This window comes from Aotus nancymaae, unplaced genomic scaffold (assembly GCF_030222135.1).
Source record: "Aotus nancymaae isolate 86718 unplaced genomic scaffold, 86718_ANA_hifiasm-v0.15.2.pri h1tg000004l, whole genome shotgun sequence".
Lineage (NCBI taxonomy): Eukaryota > Metazoa > Chordata > Mammalia > Primates > Aotidae > Aotus > Aotus nancymaae.
This window is the reverse complement of record NW_026988415.1, coordinates 42867061-42888050: the sequence shown is the minus strand read 5'-3', so window position 1 is coordinate 42888050 and position 20990 is coordinate 42867061. Positions and strand designations below refer to the sequence as shown.

General features: G+C 41.5%; 1 protein-coding gene across 1 annotated transcript in view; it reads left to right on the top strand.

Annotated features, from left to right (window-relative positions):
* The first annotated feature begins 932 nt into the window (after window positions 1-932).
* The window catches only part of IL1RAPL2 (interleukin 1 receptor accessory protein like 2), a 1111506-nt gene continuing 1091448 nt past the window's right edge, over window positions 933-20990 (top strand). Inside the window, exon 1 of the mRNA XM_012451657.2 lies at window positions 933-1819. The gene's annotated coding sequence lies outside the window, so the exon portion shown is untranslated. The remainder of the gene's footprint in view (window positions 1820-20990) is intronic.

Genomic DNA, 20990 nt, shown 5'->3' with positions numbered 1-20990 from the left:
ACAGCTGGAGAAAGCTCATAGAAAGACAAATTAATAGGAGCTCAGCGCAGCAGCAAATGCTGAACAGCGCTCAGCTGACCCGTTAAATGAGCAATCCTGTAAAGTGTGTTAATCAGCGCAGCGCCCGAGAGCCCAGCAAAACACTCTGGGAAGACACCTGGAGCGTCAACGGGACTCTTAAACGCTGCGATCTAGGAACGCTGCTGGTCCTGGGTCATAGTCCCTCTATCCCGTGTCGCTTAAAAAGAGGGGTTCCTGGGTTGCATGACTTTGGAGAGCAGATGGTCAGATGCATGGTTGGCGAACCCCTGGAGCATGGCAGAATGATTGAGGACAGGATTCTAGCTCAAGGCCATCACCGCGTCCCAGGACATTACCTGTCTGCACCATGATTGGCGGGGCTGGAGAACCCTGAGACTTAAGGATCTTATAGGTGGGAGAGGTGGAAAAGAAGAGTTCTCTCTGGTCCCGTAAAGCTCTAATCTTAAGAAAAACTAGGCGGCTTGCGTCTTTAGAAGCGAGTTTCAGTCTGTAGGGAATCAGGCAGATGAACTCCTGACTGAACTAGATACCTGTTCAGTGGCTGGAACTGTAGACCAGGAGAGCTGAAAAACTTTTAGTGGCTTTCCATACCTGCACTCATCTGAGCGCTCGCCCCAATCCTGTACGCCGGCCTACTCTGGTACGGACGCTAGACGGCGCTGCCGGGACACGCTTTCATTCTCCCGAGAAAGGTAAAAGGGAAGCGCTTTTTTTTTTTTTTTTAAACCAGGGGATGGGGGACTTGGTGTTGGCATCCTTTCTCAATCTGCCTCTCCTCCCCGGGCTCCCAAATCTAAAGGGGTGTGGAAGAGGAGGAGGAGCAGAAGCAGCTCTTTTCGTGACGTGCCAGAGCGCTTCTCTCTAATTCCCACCTCCTCCCCGGTGCAATCAGTCAGCCTGGAGGCACCAAACTGTTAGCGACGAAAACGCAGCTCTCGGTGACTTCCACTAACCTCCCACTTCCAATCCAGGCATGTTTTAGAGGCGGCAGCAGCGGTGGCAGGATGTGAGGCGAGCCTGGGGCTCACTTTCCAGGAGCCCCTCCTTCTTTGGAGCTAAGGGAGACTTGTGGGCTTTTGCGCACTGGCTGTAGGGTTACCGGGAAAGACTGGAGCAGGGAACAGGAGGGAGGGAGGGAGGTGGGCAGGCAGAGTTTGCATCTGTAGCCTAAGCCTCCGTCAGGGCGACAGGGCAGCTGGTGTTTCGCTCCTTCTGGAGTGTGTGTACTTCGCAGGAGGCGCGAGGGCCACAGGCTGAGGCGCCCTCGTCCCGGCGTGCACCGCTTGGCCGAGGCAAGGTGTTGCTGGAGCAAGGCTGCTCCGAAGCGAAGTCGCTCAAAAGGAAGCGTCTGGGAGGCAGGCGACTTAGGAGAGTCTAGTCACTGAGAGAGAGAGGCAGCACCTGCCATTCTAACTACGGAGCTGAGTGATTTAGAAACCCTCCTTAACCTCTCCCTTTCCAGCTCTCCGCAAAGTCCACAGAAGCTCTGCTGAACTCTATTAATTTTCCCTGGCCGGGGCGGGAGGGAAGTTTCCTGGCATTCTCTTTGGTAAAGACAGGGAGTAGCGAAAACAGGCAGGGCTGTACTGTCCGCTGTTTGGGGAGACGAGCCTTCCTCGCGCACCCCCCAGCACCGCTAGTTGTTGGGCAGCCACTCGGACTACCTGGGAAGTCCAAGCCCGCGCTCTCCGGAACCCGGCTTGCCATCTCGTCCTGGACATGGAACTACGCGTCTGAAACCTGCGGGACGTTTTGCCGGCTGTTTTGCAAGACTCAGGTAATGCCCGCTCACAGAGCTGGAGAGTTGATTGGCAAGGGCCAGGGGAGAACGCGCAGCGCTCTCAGGTGGCAGCAGGGCAGGCCGCAGCCAACCGAGGCTGTATCTCTCCTGCAGCTTTGGTCTCCGCGCCTGGAAACTTGCCTGTTTGCTTTCTCTTCCTTTAGCCTTACCAGAAAGTTTAGGGAATAGAACTCCCAGCGTCGGGGCTCTTCGCCTGGGAGGAGCGTGCGCTGTCCATCAGGTGCCCGAGAGCCCGTGCGTTGCGTTTTCTCGGCGGGATCTTCGTCTTTCTGTGGCTGGTGCGCGGGCTCTGCAGCCTGGAAGGCAATTTCCAGCTGGGCGCTTCTGACTGCCCACATTTCTGCCCGCGGCTGAGAGAGCTACCAGAGCTGGGAAGAGGCTCAAGGCGGCTCCTGGCTGGAGCAGCAAGGGGTTCCCCAGCAATGCGCTGCACTTCCTGGGGATTCCCACCAAGCACTAGACAGGGGAGATCGCTGGATATCTGGGGCCATCTCTGTGATCCTGCCCTGAGAGCCTGAAGGTACTTTCCTGCGGTTCCCGAGACTCCCTTTTCCTCTTCCCGCAAGAATCCCCAATATCCCATTGAGTGGGTTTCCCAGGTTCCCACTGCTGCTCAGGCATGACGATCTGCCCGCGCCAAGTTGCACTTCAGACTCCTTGTGAAGGAACCCTGGAGTGGGAAAGTAGTGATAGCCACTCACGAGTGGCTCGCCTTTCCTCTCTGGGCCCAGGATTGGAGCAAACAGCTTGATCTGTCACTATCAGACGTTTAAGAAAAATGCTTTGGCAAGGAGACCCTGGCAAGGGAAATGTGTGTTATAACAAGTCTCTGCTTCAGGGGTTTCTCCTTTTCCCTGCAGCTATCTCCTTGCCATCTGTGCCACCCAAGGACTTAGGGAGAGACATTAGTAAACAAGTATTTAAAGTTTTCCCCTTGCTACCCACAAAAGTTGTGACTGCATAGAAGTGCTGGAAAAGTACTTCTCAGCTGAAAGCTACTCTAGAGCCAACCACGGGTGTTTTTTTTTTTTTTTTTTTTTAAAAGGGGGAATCTATTTAGGAGTATCTTGTCCCCGAATGAGGAAGCAGGACCTGCCCACCACCAATACATTCAGTTGTATCTTGTGTAGACTTCCAAGAAAGAATCCTTTCTTTTCTTGGCCAGGGGAACCAAGCTGTAGATTATTTAGATTATTATACATGAGGCACAGCTGGGAACAGAAGGAAGCAGGCGAGAGGGAGGAAAGGGCATGTCTTTGAGCCTGCAAGTTCAGCGGGCTGGGCTTCCTACAGCTCAGGAAGACTACCTCAGTTACAGAGCCCCTGGGAAGGAAGGAGTTAAGTTTTCAGGCCAAGTGTCTGGGACTGGGGTCCATTTTCCTACTGACATCCTCATCTCTTACCCCACCGTGGCTGACCCAAGGTGTTGGCTCATCTCTGAGCCGCCCGTTAAACGGGTGTGAACTCTCTAATTTGCCGCCGCCCTGGGCTAGACAGCCCACAATTACCGGCCATGGAAGCAGATGATTTGGGGGTAGTAGTATGCATGTATTGTTCTACCACTGGGCTCTTTGCCAGCAGGGTCTTGGATACTTAGGCTTCCACCCCTTCTTGCCGCACAGATCACGCTCTTCTCCATGCTTCCGGCTTCCCCAAAGATAGAAATTGGGCAACTACCCTGGGACCTAGGGAGAGTGAAATTCTCAAGTTTTCCTGAGCCCAGGCTTCAGCATAGGTGCCTATCTTCGCCACTTGCATCCCTTCTATTCCTCTCCTCTGCGGAGCAACCCCTCCTATAAGACTAGTACAGTCGCACCGCGCAGCTGCTGGACCCGATGCGGTGATTCCAGTTTTGAGCCACCTGCTTACAGTTAGCTCTCCAATTTGAGGGCTGCCCTGGGGTAGACAGCCCGCAATTACCGCGGTGGAAGCAGGTGATTTAAATAGCGTTTAAATGTGGATAAAGGGCTGCGGCATCAAAGGCTCCTGGTTTGGCCACTCTAACCCCAGCTGTTCCGGAGGGGTAAGTTGCGACCAAAGCTGCCTCAGTGACAGAAAGCCGCGGCCCCTTCTGCTTCTGCCTTATAGGCCAAGGCCAGACCTTTAGAGCAGAAGGGCTGAGGATTTAAATCGGGCTTTGTGGAATACCCTCTGCTGCCCTCTCTGATTATCTGGCCAGTCTTAAGTCAGGTTGAGCAATCCGGCCATTTTTAGTTTCTGCAGGGCTTCTACCACTATGACCTCTCTGTGCAAAGGCTAAAGGCGCTGGTCAGGGGTGGTGGATAGCAGGGTGCCGCGGGACTGTGGCATTTACAGGTAAAATCGAGTCTGAATCTTGGTTTATGCATTTATCTTCTGAGAAATAGTTCCTATACGGTGTAGAACATTCTTGTTTGCCAATAACTGGCAATAGAGTCCATACATGCATACGCTGCTTACTAGGGTGAACTGACGGTTAGGTAACCTGGAGAACAGCCCCTTATAACCACCTGGAACATGTCTCCATAGCTGCAAAGCCCACTGAAATTTTATTTAGCTTTAAAAAGACATGCTGTAAAGAATCTGACCATATAAAAAAGATGAATTATGAAGTGACTATTCCAGTTTTGTTTAAAACAGTAAACTTCATTTTATCAAATACATTGGATTCCATAGTTTATTGAAGTGGCTCAGTACAAAACATTTGCTATTTGGGAAGAAGGGGAAACATTGGAAAGGTGAAATGAGTTAAAATATGGTTGAAATGATACTTTGGTAAAACAGAATTTTGTGTTCACATCTGTGCCTTAAATAAAATCATCACTGTGCAATGTGATGGCCTGAGTAGGTTCTGTCACAGGTTGTACTACTATGATGAAACCAAAGGGGAACATACATTTATCCTTTGTATTTGGAAATTTTCTGTAACTGCAACAGTAATGATTACAGCTGGGAATGTTGGAAGATAAATGTACTCACTGCTTTCTTCATTTGAGAAGTACCATAACCTCTTTGAGTGAAAATGCACTGTAATCAAGTGGAAGTGATAAAAAGTCCCAAGTTTGAGGTCTTCACTAATAATATATAAAAGAAAAATCATTGCTAAACCTCAAGGTGTGGACTAACAGGATTTTTTCAGGGCTGGTTTCTAGCTGAAGCCAGAAACTCACGACTTTTATTCTCTGAGAACCGTCCCTTGATCCTAGGTCAGGGAGTTCTGATTGGAGCCAACTTGGTAGAGAAAGATAAATGTGGAATATGCAATATGTGCTTTAATTATCCTGAGCTAGGACTTGAAAATAAGTCTGTCATTATGTTTAGACTTGGAGCTGCAAGTGCCATGGAATTTGCCAAAATAAAATGTGTCTGTCCAGGCTGGGCACGGTGGCTCACATCTGTAATCCCAGCACTTTGGGAGGCCGAGGCAGGAGGATCACTTGAGCTCAGGAGTTTGTGATCAGTCTGGGCAACGTCTAATGTAAGCCCTGATACAAAGATGTAACACGTGGATCCATCTGGCCAAAGCTACCCCTTTTTGGGCTGGTTCACTTTGAGCTGGCTTCTAATGAGATCAGAGGCACTGGAGTGAGTCCACTGTAAGCCAGTTTCTTTTGGGCCTCCCCAGCCACAGACATGGTTCTGAACCATGTCTGAAGCTATCCAAATGATCTAAATACATATTCTCTGTGCCAAGGAGCCTAGATTTAGTAGCCGCCCTGCTTAATTTTTCCCATTAATCTCACAGCTTCGTGTAGCTATACCTTGGCTTCTCTCTTGAGTTTAAAATTGCTTTTTACCTGGTTTGCTTTATTTCTCTATTGGGGTGTTCTGTTGGCATGAAAATGTATTCAAACACTGATTTGACATTTTCCCCCAGCAAACTTTTGTTTTTTGTCTTTCTTTTAATAAGGTTCTCATTCTCTAACCCTAGCACTTCTCATCTCATTCATCTGTGACTGCTCCTACATGCCTCATCCATCACTACCTTGTGCATCCTGTCTTTTATTAAATGCCCGAAGTTCTGTCTCTGGAATAGGTTTTCTCCTTTGCATTTGTACTGCTACTGCTTGCAGTTAGGTCTTCTAGATTCTTGATCTGGTCTGCTACAAAAGCCTTTTCTTGCTGTCTTTGATCTGCTCTCCAATTCAGTATATCCTACATGTTAAGATTAATCTTCCTGTAGCTCATTCAGTTCTTCATTTAAAAGTGTTAGATACTTAGTAGTTGTTAAGTAATACAGATTGTTATTGAATCTAAAAAAATTTCTAACGCATTGTAACCTTAGGAAGTGATATGGTTTGGCTGTGTCCCCACCAAAATCTGATCTTGAATTGTAATAATTCTCACATGTCAATGTCAGGGCCAGGTGGAGATAATCGAAGCATGGGCGTGGTTCCCCCTTACTGTTCTTGTGGTAGTGAATAAGTCTCACAAGATCTGATGGTTTTATAAATGGGAATTCTCCTGCACAAACTCTCTTGCCTGCCACCATGTAAGACATGATTTTGCTTCTCTTTTGCCTTCTACCATGATTGTCAGGCCTCCTCAGCCATGTGGAACTGTGAGTCCATTAAACCTCTTTCTTTTATGAATTATCCAGTCTTGGGTATGTCTTTATTAGCAGTGTGAGAACACACTAATAAAGGAAGTTCTCTACCATTGCAGTTGAGTACACAGCATGGCCAACCATTTGGTGGGAGCTCAAACATCATATTTGAGACATTTGTTTCCATTAACCCAGAAAGTCCATTATCGACCTTTCAACATCCAGGTACTCGAATAGTGCGTTGTTTCCTATCAATTTGCCTGCTGAAATTATACCTTTTAAAAATTATTAGAAATGTGTTTTATAGTCTTTTATTAACACTCTATTGCTATACCCAAATAGGTCATTTTGCTCTGGTTTCCTTGGGTGTGTGTCACTGTAGGACCTAATCATCTAGATCATTGTATTATACGTTTTTAACATTTATGTTGTGCTTGCTTTATACTTTGTTGAAAGCCCTTCCCTTTACCTTGCTTAATGCTTGTAATTATTTGTGAGATAGGTGATCTGTCCAAGTTAGGAAACTTTTATTTATACCACAAAGCTATTATTGCTCTGGGGTCCTGGTTTGGATGACACTAGACTAAAGGGATTTTATTTTATTCTCACTAGCTGTAAAGTCAAGTCCAAATTCTTTGGCTAGGTAGCCTCAGTCTACCTAGTAAGCCATATTTCTCACTACCTTCCTGTTGACATGATCTAGCCAGACTGGACCACTCACCATTATCCAGTTATAACCTTTGTTACCTATCTTTTGTGCCCTTGCTTATGCCATATTTTTTTCCTGGAGTATTTTCCTTCCCAATTTCCATCTCTACTTCTCTGCCTGTTGAAAACAAATTATATTCAAGAAACAGCTTAATACATCCCTCCCTAATTTATTTCTCATGCCTCATAGCCAAAATAATCTGTCCCTTTTCTTTTTCTTTCTTTTCTTTTAGACAGGGTCTCACTTGGTCACCCAGGCTGGAGTGCAGTGGTGTGATCACAGCTCACTGCAGCCTTAACCTCCTAGGCTCGAGCAGTCCTCTCACCTAGGCCCCCCGCCCCTGGTAGCTGGGACTACAGGTGCATGCCACCATGCCCAGGCTAAATTTTGTATTTTTTTGTAGAGATACGGTTTTGTCATGTTGCCACGCTGGTCTTGAACTGTGGGCTCAAGCCATCTGCCTGCCTTGGCCTTCCAAGGTGCTGGGATTACAGTATGAACCACTGTGCTCAGCAATATCTCCCTTTTAGTAACTGTCTTGGCACATTGTTGATCCCTCTTTTATGATATTTACTTTGTTCTACAACCATTGTTACTTGTGTATCACTTTATCTCCTCTACTCAATTTTAAACTTTTGGAAGGCTTTTATTCTGCAGAGTGCAAAGGGTATAGGAGGCATCTGTTACATACTTATTTAATTGAGCTGCCTTTGAGATCTCAGTGTTAGCCTTAGCATTTTACTATGTAAATGATAGTTTCAGGCTAAATAGGAAATTGCCAAATCTATTATTTGCCAATAATGTCATGAAGCAGTATAATAGGGCACTGATTTTTAAAACAACTATGCTCTAGAAGTGTTCTATCCAATAAATACGTGGTTGTATAAATTTAAACTGATGACAATTAGATAAGACTAAAAAATTCAGTTCCTTAGTCACCTAGCCACATTTCAAGTACTTGATAGCCACATGTTGTCAGTGAACACCATATTAGATATTACAGCTATAGAGTATTCCCTTCACCACAGAAAGTTCTATTGGACAATACTATTATACAACAATGGTTCATACCTGTTTCCACCAAAAACATGTTCACAAAGGTGACTGCTTTCATGGGTTTATGCAGAATTCCCAGTGCCATAGTGCTGCTACTTTTCTTCCTTCTCAGAACACAAATTAGTAACATTACAGGAATCACCTTGGCTCTGTTTGGAAGACAAATTAGATATTTGTGTCACATCAAACACCAAAATAAATTCCAGGTAAAAATCTGAGAAAGAAAAAATTATAAAGAACTTGACCTATCACATATAACTTGTATTGGAAATTACAATGATTAAAATATTGCAGTACTTGTGTAGTATCAGACATATTACTGTAACAGAACAGTGTCCAAAGAAATAATCTTAAGTGTACTATGGATTTTAAGAAATGAAAATGAAGCATTTAAAATCCATGGGTGTGGGGGAAAAGATAGATTTTTCAATAAATGTGATTAGGACAACAGAGCTGGTCATTGAGGGGAAATTTAATAAAGCTACATCTATACTCACTATTTAAACCAAAGTTAATTCCAGCTGACTCAAAGATTTAAATATAAAAAATATAAAGACACTCAAAGATGTTTTATATTATTTAAAAATTTATATAATTACAATTTCACATTTTATTTTATAATATTTTTATAGTCTTGAGATGGAGAAGGTTTTTCTAATCATTTTATAAAGACTGAAGCCTTAAAGGCAAAGATTGATGCATATAACCTTCAAAAAAGTCTTGCATGGTTAAAAAAATACCATAATCAAGGTTAATTAAAAAAACTAGGAAGATATCTTTGACACACAATAATGGGTAGATATTCTTAACATAAAAGAATTTCTACCTATCAATTATAAAATAAATCTAATAGAAAAATGGGGAAAATTCATGAGCAGAATACTCACCAAAAGGGAATACCAAACACACTTTGCAAATAAAAACTAATAGTGTTCACAGATTAAGAAGGTTTTAAAAACCAATGTAAAACATGGTGTTGGCAAACCTGTAGGGATATGGATGGTCCAACATACTGTTTAAATTGGTCCATTTCTAAAGGTTGGGTTGGCAATCTGTATAAAATGTAAAACACCTTCTATGACTTAGCAATTTCACTAAGAATTTATTCTAAGAAGATAAATGCAAGTACTAAAACATGTATACGCAGGATGTTCATTAATGTGTCATTTATACCAGCAAAGCTTTGAAAACAACATAAGTGGCTCTAATAGTGGATTGACTAGGTACATTGGAATGTATAATTTTAATCAGTTACTTGGATACATTAAAGATAATGCAGGCCTATATTTATTGAGAGGGAAATAGATCCATAAATACAATTTAATGGGAAAGGTAGCTTACAATACAGCATAATTCAATTTTTTCACTTGTTCATGTATTTCTGTACATTTATGTATACATATAAGCATATGAAATGTATAGAAAGTTTTCCACCAAAATGTTAATTATAGGTGGAAGGACTTCGAATTTTCTTTAAAAAATCAGCTTGTGCTTTAAATTCTTTATTTACAGTGAGAATAATACAAGCATATGTGATATAATGTATGTAAAATGCTTAGGGTATTCAATAATCAAATGCTTAAAGCACAGTGGCAGTTAATATGCTTAGAAGATAAGCTACTCAAAGTTAAATGTGAACTTCAGAAGGATTCAAGTGTTAAATGTTAAAAAAAAAAAAAAAAAAAAAGGCCAGGTGCGGTGGCTCACGCCTGTAATCCCAGCACTTTGGGAGGCCGAGGCGGGTGGATCACGAGGTCAAGAGATAGAGACCATCCTGGTCAACATGGTGAAACCCCGTCTCTACTAAAACTACAAAAAATTAGCTGGGCATGGTGGCGCGTGCCTGTAATCCCAGCTACTCGGGAGGCTGAGGCAGGAGAATTGCCTGAACCCAGGAGGCGGAGGTTGTGGTGAGCCGAGATCGCACCATTGCACTCCAGCCTGGGTAACCAGAGAGAAACTCCGTCTCAAAAAAAAAAAAAAAGTATTTAATAACTAAAATATAATAAAAGTAACCTTGGGAGAAAGACTTTCTAATAATAAAGAAATAAGAAAAATCAACAGAGCATTTTATATAAATGTAGAAAATATATATGGATAAAACATAATAATAAAGATAAATTGGATCAAATAATTATAATTAATATGTAAAGGTCAATATTAGCTCAAAAATATAACTTTCCATCAGCTAACCACCCACAAATAATGTGTTATTTGAACTCTTATTTTTTATATTACAAGCATATTGTATATATCCTATACATAGATACAGTTATTGAAGTATTTCACATCCTGGCTCTGGTAACACTTCAGTGTTGCTAGAGAAATATGGACTGTGGAATATGGGGAAAGGACCATGTAATGTAGTTTTCTGCCTTAATTACACAAGGATAAAACCTCATAAGATAGGGGCAAATGCCACATATCTTGGCATGAACTTGCCCTGCTCCCTAGTTCTCTATAGCTGTTAGTGCCACAATTTGTATAGGGAATGGTCTTGCCAGATCCAGACATACAGCTGACTTTTTCCCCCATACATCATTAGTTTTCTAATACTCAGCATCTGTGTCACCATATTTCCATTTAAGGGGATGTTTAGAACTACCAGCTCTCCTGGTTCTTGAACCAAACTTGGAATGAGAAAGGTCAAATCCTCATCTGGGGAAAGAAAACCAGATCAGAGTCCAGATGTCCTTTGGCGAAATATCTACTTTTAGCTTCCTAGGAAACGTAGAAGTTCATTTCCCTAATGTCTATTTCCTAGGTCTTATTTAGTGTCCCCCCAATAATGGGTAGTTGTGACACAGAATTTAGACTGAGGATTACGACCACAAACAATGATAGCTAACATTTAGTGGAGACTAATTATATTCTGGGTTCTATCCCAAGCAGACCTTTATATTTATTAACTCATTTCATATTCATAATCGATTTTGCTGGGAGGTAGGTGGTATTTTTAATTATAATTTTTAGATGAGGAAACTGAGGCACAGAGTTCAGTAATTTGCCTAAAGTCACACAGCTATTGAAATGACTGTTCTGGGGTGAGAACCCAGTCAGTCTCACTCTATACCCATGCATTTAAATGTGGCACAAATATATATATATATACTAAGAGTAGCAACAGATACTATTTAGTTCAGTTATGTAGCTTTCAAATTTTCTACAATTAGGATATGTAGAATTCTATAATCACAGAAATCCATAATATTAAAAATTAAAGCTTCAGATTGAGCCATAGACATAGCCCTCCCAACTCTTCAATTTTGTCTTTATGTTCTTTTTTTAAAAAGTATCCTAAGGCATGGTACCATAGCATAAGTCATTTAAAAAGCCTACTTAATATTTGGAGGTGGTAACTGCAGTCTGTTGACCAAAGATAATTGCATTTTGCAACCAGAAGGAATTTTAAGGTAAATCCCTTGAAATTTTTGCTTTGGAGTCTAAAATATACGGTTATTTCCAAATTCAACCTAATAACTGCTTTATGATATCATTTCCTTTGTTATCCAGCCTAAACTTTGTAGTATTCTCCTCTTGCTAATATCTTCATCTGATTCTAGACTCATTATCTTGTCACTAAGTTGCCTGGAACACCTCCCTCTCCATTTTTGGATCAATCTAACCACCACTTTCTCTGTTCCAACATCTCTATGGCTGAACTCCTCTTGAGAATCTCATACATGTGCCAGAAACAGTGCATGGTCTAAAACCTCATTTGGGCCCTGCAGAGGTGCTAGGGCAACTTTTTATGTGTATGTATTCAGCTTTCTTTCCTATCTGTTTCCCACAGTAGTTATTTCGAACACCCACTGCTCATCTCAGGCTACATTATTCCATTCAGGCAGTTGTTTTTGCCTTTGACTTCACTTTCACACTTGACATTGTAACTCCATTCATTCTCTCCCATCCTCCCCTTCCTTCCCATACTCACTCAATTCCCTAGTGTTTTGTTCAAAGTGAGTAATTCTACTGGATCCTGTGTTTAGGAGTCATGTCCTCAGTTATCCTCTGTTTTCTCTGGGAAATAGCAGTAGTTGGGAAGAAAGTTTGAATAGCCAACTGGAGCATTGGAGCTTGGGGGAAAGAGGTCAATAAGTGTAGAAGGAGGCTGGGCATGGTGGCTTATGCCTGTAATCCCAGCACTTTGGGAGGCCGAGGCAGGAGTATCACCTGAGATTGGGAGTTCGAGACCAGCCTGACCAACATGGAGAAACCCTGTCTCTACTAAAAATACAAAAAATTAGCGGAGCATGGTGACACGTGCCTGTAATCCCAGCTATTCGGGAGGCTGAGGCAGGAGAATGGCTTGAACCTGGGAGGTGGAGATTGCGGTGAGCCGAGATTGCGGCATTTCACTCCAGTCTGGGTAACAACAGCAAAACTCCAGCTCAAAAAATAAAATAAATAAATGCAGAAGGATATTTAGGTAAAAGTGAGAGTTCCAATGAGGTTAAGGATCATGAATTAATAAGTGATAGTCTACACTGTTGTGCAATTTTTTCAAGATCTGCTCAGGTGTAAGAATGGAGGAAGTGGACAGTTGAGTTGGTCTAGAGCTGAGTTTTGCCAGCATTCATCACAGGCACGATAGAATGACAAGTTGAAGATATTAGTACAAGTTGTGGAAGTGTGGATCATGAATTGAAACTGTATAGGTAAGGAAGACTGATAAGTAAGATAAAAAAAGGGTGGTGAGGTAGGAAGAAAGCACAAGGGTGGTCAGGGTCTGTATGAGGAGGACACAAGAGCAGGGTGATAATGCAGCCCAACAGTGGGTAGGGCTTATGTGAGGAGGGCATCTGAGGGATGTAAGCCTTGCAGGGGTCAGGACCCATACAGGGTGTAGTAGCAGTCTGGCAAGGCTGGACAGTTGACTACATGCTGGGAGAATGAGCAAATAAACATATTAAGAGTAGTAGGAGTGGGCTTCTCACTGTCATAGAAGGCAGTTACAAATACGGAAAGTGGGGAGGCTAGAAGGGATCCTGTGGTTTTGAATTAGAAATATCAGAGTCACTCATGGCTATCTCTGTCTCCATCTATGTATATATTTATGTCTCTGTCTATGTAAATGATTATATATCTCATACATAGGTATATTTCCTAACTTTGTCCACTGAGAGGGCCAGGAACAGCAATACATTAGTAGCAATAATGTAACAAACACCCACATTTTAGTTTCTCAGTACTAATCTTTACTAAAAGTAATCACAGTTCTTTGGAGAAATTACTTATCTCAGGCCTGGGGCAGAGAAGCAAAAAAGATGAGGCTGGGCACATCTTGTGCTGCCAGAAAGTAAGAAGTGCTCACAGAATGATAGGGGCATGTGAAAAGACAGAGTTTGAAGTGGCTCCTACTAGCGCTATCTGGAAGAATGATAGGTGACCACTCCAAGAATAGATAGAATGGTAAAGCTGAATGGCATGAGCTTCAAAGAGGCAGAGGTTTTTACATGAAGGCAGAGGTAGAAGTGGCAGTGTGAAGACATCTTACACGTTTCCTGATTCTGAGCTGGATCTATCAGAGAGGGCTGAAGGGGGTTCTTTTAATGCAGAATCAGTCCCAAGGCAGAGATCATGTGCAGAATGGTGGAAAGGGATCTTGAGGGACACACAGAGGGGATCCAGCACAGTAGGAAAGAGATATAGCAACAGGGAATACAATAAATAAAAGAGGTGAAGAGAAACTCTAGCATTTCAGTTGTGCAAGTAGGTCAAGGGAGCAACTCATTCAGATTTTCAGCAGGAAGAGAGAGGGCTACAGAAGGGATGTTCCAGGAAAATTATTTTCATGAGTTTTTAATGATCTGTTGGAAAGTTTGGGGGCACATGGTTATAGAGATAGAAAAATGAGTCATGGGAAAATGAGACAATTCCCATAATATATTCTCATTGTAACTGCAGGAAAAACAAAAATACAAGAAAGGAAATGAAATCATAATGTACTATTTGGCTCACAACTGAATATTCATAGTAATATAAAATTGTGACATAGCTATATGTGAAGAATTGAGGGAGAACTACTGGTCGTTATCTTTTGTATTAGGAACTCAATAGATAACATGTTCATATTTCTGCTTCCTAGTCAGTTTTACATATTATTTATAAATATGGAGATATATAATAGGTGAAATAGCTTAAGTTGAAAGTCGTCTTTAAGAAAAAGGACTTGGGGTAGGGGCAGACAACTGCTGTTTTATGTGTATTATAGAATTGTATAACTATTCCTTTGATAAATATACATTTCAAAAAGTTAAGTTGCAGAGAAATCAAAGACCTAAAAATAGAAATGCCATTCAACTAAGCAATCCCATTACTGAGTACATACCCAAAGGAATATAAATCATTCTATCGTAAAGACATGCATACGTACATTCACTGCAGCAGTATTCAGAATAGCAAAGACATGGAATCAACCTAAATGCCCATCAATGGAAGATTGGATAAAGAAAACATAGTACGTATATACCATGGAATACTATGCAGTCATAAAAGAGAATGAAATCATACCCTTTGCAGCAACACGAATGGATCTGGAGGCTATTATCCTAAGTGAATTAATACAAACTAATGCAAGAACAGAAAATCAAATACCACATGTTTTCACTTAATAAGTGGGAGCTAAACAATGAAAACACATGGGCACAAAGAAGTGAGCAACACCCACTGGGGCCTACTTGAGGGTGGAGGGTAGGAGAGGATCAGGAAAAAATACTTATTGGGCACTAGCTTTAGTACCTGGTGTAAGGTCTGTTCTCGCCGAGTTTAAAGAGAAGAAACTGAGGCCAACACAAGAAGATCTGATGCGAAGGAATTTATTCAGGCTCCCGGACAAGGTTCTGTGGCCCGACAGGAGGGGCCAGAGAAGTCGCCCGGACTCCTCTCAGACGTGGGGTTTTATAGGGAATGGAGGCGTTTGATTGGCTGTGCCCAAGGTGAGTGGGGCCAAATGGCGGGGAGTGGGACCCAGATGGTACAAAATGGCAGGGAGTAGGGCCCAGATAGGACAAAATGGTAGGCAGGGAGTGGGGCCCAGGTAGGACAAAATGGTGGGGAGTGGGGCCTGGATGGGACAAAATGCTATCAGGTAGGTCCTGGCGGGGCTTTTTTCCCGGGCTCCGCGGGGGGGCGGGGGGGGTGTGTCTGAGCTCCTGGCAAGGGAAAGAGGTGTGTCCGAGCTCTCCGCGAGGGAGGGGTGAGCATCTGAGCTCTCTGTGAGGGAGCGGGGAGCGTCTGAGCTCTCCACAAGGGAATGGGGTGTGTCCGAGGTCTCGGCGACACAACCTGGTGACAAAATAATCTGTATACTGGACCCCTCTAACATGTAGTTTACCTATATAAAAATCTTGCACATATACCCCTGAACCTAAAATAAAAGTTAAAGAAAATTAGGGCAGAGTAAAGGGAGGAGGACTATTTTAAAGACAGAACAATCTACTGGGGAGATTTGAAGCAGGGAGCCAAAGGAACAAGAGGAAAAATTATGCATGTCAAAATCTGGTTTAGCTACTTTTCTCAAACTAGAACTCTGTGCTGCTGTCAGCACCATTTATATTAGAATCTTCCCCAACCCCACACAAACATCCTTTGATGTGGACTCCTAATTAATTGCCCAAATTATCTTGCTCTACTCTTCTGCCACAGTTTCAGTTATATTCTGTAGCACTTAGAGCCACAAAATACCAAGAGGAAAACAAAGGAAAACATGTTTATATCACCTCTAACTATATTCAAGATTGATGTATTGGTTAAACCTCCCTGTCACTTCCATAGTGAAAAGTTGTCCTGCCATTGGTCCATTGTATTATTTTCTTCCCCCACCACTTTCTGGCTTCTCACATTGAATATACTCACTGTCATCCTTCTCCCACTATGTCACCTTCTATATAAGCTTTTACATTTGAACAACTATTCATTTTATAGACATTACAAGTAAAATACATGGCCCTGCAAGGAATATTACAGTTGTACTTCAGGCAAGCCTCCTTTACAACGTCAACAAGAGGGATCCATTAATTTATAGTTTTGTGCTTGGTAGGGGAACCATATAATATTCTACACATATTTAGTTCTCCAGAATGTAGCTTAATCAATATGGCACCTCAGGCATCCTGAAATACTGAAGGCAACATAAAAGTAAGATTGTCAGGCTAAGAAATTTTGTGTCTGCTGATGGGGGTTTAACTGCTTTGGAGGCTGCAGAAGGTATATATATTTAGAAGATTATAGTAAAGTCAATGATAGGAAAGAGTCAAACTGATGGGTATAAAAGGTACTGAGGGAGAGAGAAGTCTGTATTTAGGACCCTAAGGCAGAAACTTCCAGGTTCTAATCCTTACCTGTCAACCTTGAGCACTGTGGCAGTTTCAATAATATTTTCTATCTCAAAGTGTCATTAGACATTTATAAAGGGAATGTTTCATGTAAGAAAACCTGCAGTACCACCTTGAGCCAACCACTGACCTCTATGCCTGAGTTTTGGCACCTGCCAAGTGAGATGGGCAGTTGAACTATCTGCCTTTAGATGCCTTTGAGTCCTGTGGTTCTATGATTTTAGGACCATGTTCTGCTTATCTCAAAGAGCTTTTCTGAGTCTCAAATGAAATATTTGATATGCAAGTGCCATAAAAGTTTCAAGTGCTATATGAATGAATGTAAAAGTGTTTTAAATTATGCATCTCTAAATATAACCAACAACTTGCACATGCTCTCCTAAACAAAGCAAATGGGCTTCTGGGCTTCGATTTTCAATTAGTCTCAAAACATATGATTTTACTTTGTTCCAATTTTCAGAAGCGAAAGAAGCAAAAGATTCAAATTATGATCTTTATTAAGAAGGTGCTAAGCCACTTAGGAATGCTGGGCACATTTTGTGGCTCGGCCAATTTTCACTGTTGTGTGGGTCTCTCATATAGCTTTTACTGTGAAGACTATTAAAAATATAGGAAAGTTAAAACTGAGCAGAATTAGATTAAATTTCAATCTGTATTCTGCAAGGGTTTTTATTTGTGTATGCACACTTTTCTATGTGCTTCTAATCTCTTCACATGGTTTATAGACCAGCTATTAGTTAATAGGTTCTGGCGTGTGATTAATATTTAGATATTTGAAAATTCATGTGGCACATGCCTATGTCTATGGAGCAAGGTGTTTAATCTGCACATTCACTTCAGGAACATTGGGGATGGAATGTCAAACCCAGAATTCTCTTTTGCATGAAGGGTGCTAGGTAGGACCTTTCTCGGTCCCCAAGGGAGACGCTGAAGATCTTTTTTCATTAAATAAACATCCATTAAGAACTCAATAGGCTTCATATTCTATAATACTAGCTGGGAATATAATGATTAAAAAAATTGCCCCTTTCTTAAAAGTTCATGCATCATGCATTCTAAAAGTGAGACACAATGGTCAGCTCCCATGACACTAAAATTTAGATACCAGAATAAAGAATGGCAGGTAAAAACTGCCCAAATTCTTCCTGGGGTGGTGGTCAGGAGGATCGGCCCCTGGGAAGACAGAGAACTTAGAGGATATCCTTGAAATTTTTATTTAATCCAAACCGTAACACTTTCTGCCTAAATATTGCTGCATTAGAAGCACTTTATTGTAAAGTCCCTTTCCAGGCATGTACACTTCACTGCTATGTACACAACTACAAAAACAGACAAGGCCAACAACAGTCACATCAGCTGCTGTGGTTTGTTAGTGAACAGAAATGCTTGAATATAATTAAAGCAAATACAACAAAGGTTTACATACTATAGAGTAACAAATTGCTTCAGAGTACCCAACTAGCAAACAAGATGTGCACACCTCAGGCCCACCTGAAATGGAGAGCAAAGAGTAATGTAAAGTGTGTGTGCATGAAAAAGAGACTGCTAAAACCGGCATTAGGCTGATTTTCCATTTATATTAAGTTTGGTATACTTTCTTCTAACTTGGTGAACAGAATAGTCAACAAGTAAAAATACAACTGTACAACTTTTTCTTTTTTCTTTTTTTTTACCCAAGATGGAGTGTCACTCTGTTACCCAGGCTGTAGTGCAGTGGTGTGATCTTGGCTCACTGCAGCCTCCACCTCTGGATTCAAGTGATTCTCCTGCCTCAGCCTCCCAAGTAGCCGAGATAACAAGCGTGTGCCACCATGCCAGGCTAATTTTTGTATTTTTAGTAGAGTCGGGGTTTCGCCATGTTGGCCAGGCTGGTCTTGAACTGCTGACCTCAAGTGATCGGCCTGCCTCAGCCTCCCAAAGTGCTGAGATTACAGGTGTGAGCCACTGTGCTCAGCCCAGCTTTTTCTTTTGGATAGACATACTTATGCACATATATCGTCACTATTGAGGTATAATGTGCATGCTATAAATGTATCCACTTAAAGTGTATAATTCAATGTTTTTTAGTATATTCACAGAGTCATGCAACCACCATGACAATCAGTTTTAGATATTTTTATCATCTCAAAAAGGAACCCAATACCAATTAGCAGTTAATCCCCATTTACCCAACATTATGCCTCAAGCCCACCCTTAGGCAACCATTAATCAACTTACTGCCTCTATGGATTTGCCTCTTCAAAGCAATTCATATAAATGGAATAATACACTATGTGGCATTTTGTGTCTAGCTCCCTTCACTCTAGCATAATGTTTTCAAAGCTCACCCATTTTGTAGCTGGTGAATTTTATTCCTTTTTAATTGACAGATAAAATTTTGTAATATGTATATATCACAATTTGTTTACCATTCAGTTGGTAGACATTTAGGTTGTTTCCACTTTTTTGCTACTATGAGTATCTTACAGCTTCTTACATCAGTTTCTAATGAGCATGCATGTCACTAAGCACTGATCCATATATTAAAAGATACTATTCTTCATAAGCTGGCCATTCCCCAATTCATTGCCAAATCACCAAAATCAATGAAACATACATGGAATACTAGAAAATATGTATAGGTAGATAACAGGCACTTAATGTTTGCTGACTCAGTGAACTGGTGGATGAGAAAAATCATTCCTTCAACTTTAAGTCTCCTTTCAATCACATCCCTACCAGCGCCACCTGGTTATTATTTCATGGTATGTTAGAGCTGGAATGAACATGGAGTCCAGGTTTCTCAAAGTGTAGGTCAAGAACCACTTGTGTCAGATCCACCAGGGGAGCTTGTTAAAAATACCTATTTCTGTACCCCAACCCCAGAGAATCTGATTCAATAAATCTCAGAGTGAGGCCATAGGAAGCTGCCTTTGTAACAAGCACTCCAGGTAATACAAATGCATGTTAGAGTTTGAGAACCATTGATTTAGTCCGACCTCCCTACTCTATAGGAGAAGAGGTTTGTGACTTGGGTGGGGAAGGGACATACTCAAGGTTACAGGGCACGATAGAGATAAAACGGAATTGAGGTTATGAATCCTGATATAGCACTTTCCGTTACTTTGGGTACTCTTCTTTATCACATCGTCTTCTTTTCCCTGTGAATACATGCCTCCCTCACAGACTTGCTCCATAAGTGTCAATGTCTGACATATCCTAAGTGCTCAATAAATAGTTATTATTTTTTTAAGCTTAGTCCTGTGTGAACTGAATGACTAAAGGATCTCCTTTTGGGGCAGTATTTGCTAAAAGTATAAAGTAACAAATATAAGGCCTAAGAAAAGAATACCAGACCCAGGAGGGAGGTCTCAGTGGTTCCTGACCCAAATGTTGAAAAGTTCCTAAGTGAAAAACTGTTCAACCATGGGCTTTTGGTGGCCAAAGAAGCTGTATAGTGACATTTCCTATCCAAGGTCCTGAAACCACTCTGTACACCCACTGTGATCTATTTAAAGGAGCCAGGTCTTTTTAGAAAACAGTTTCTGCCAAGTTTTCTATCAGAGGAAAATCATAAAGTAGGTGAGCTACAGCCATGACTAAAAGGTAGTGGAAATTTTTCTAAGTGAAAGTTGTTATGCCTATCAAAAAGATAGACTCAGTAAAAACCTATTACTGTGGAGCAGAGGAAAAAATCATGGGAGCTATTTTAATTTTTTTCTTTTATAGTTTTTCAAATTACAAAAGTAGTGATTTGTTGAACTGAATCAAACAAAACAGGAGTGAATAAAGAAAAATTCAATTTTCTTTTCCTTCTGGTCTTCCCCCCTAAAATGGATTCATTTGGAATCAATCGTTCCACACTTCTTCTATCTTTATATAAACCATACATAACTTTATATCCACAAAATGCATACATACATATATATATACATATATTTTAATGAAATCATACCCCCTTCATTTCTCTGCACATTTTAAGTTCAGGGGTACATGTGCAGGTTTGTTACATAGGTAAACTTGTGTCATGGAGGTTTGTTGTACAGATTGTTTTATCACCCAGATATCAAACCTAGTACCCATTAGTTACTTCTCTCATCCTTTCCCTCCTTCCACCCTACTGCTTCCAACAGGCCCCAGCATGTGTTGTTCCCTCTATTTGTCCATGTGTTCTCATCATTTAGCTCCTACTTATAAGTGAAAACATGCATGTATTATTTGGTTTTCTGTTCCTGCATTAGTTTGCTAAGAATAATGGCCTCCAGCTCCATCCATGTTGCTGCAAAGGACATGATTTCATTCTTTTTATGGCTGCATAGTATTCCATGGTGTACATATACTGCATTTTCTTTATCCAGTCTTCCACTGATGGGCATTTACGTTGATTCTATGTCTTTGCTATTGTGAATAGTGCTGCAATGAATATACGTATGAATGTGTCTTTATGATAGAATGGTTTATATTCCTTTGGGTATGTACCCAGTAATGGGATTGATGGGTTGAGTGGTATTGGTTTTTAGGTCTTTGAGGAAATGCCACACT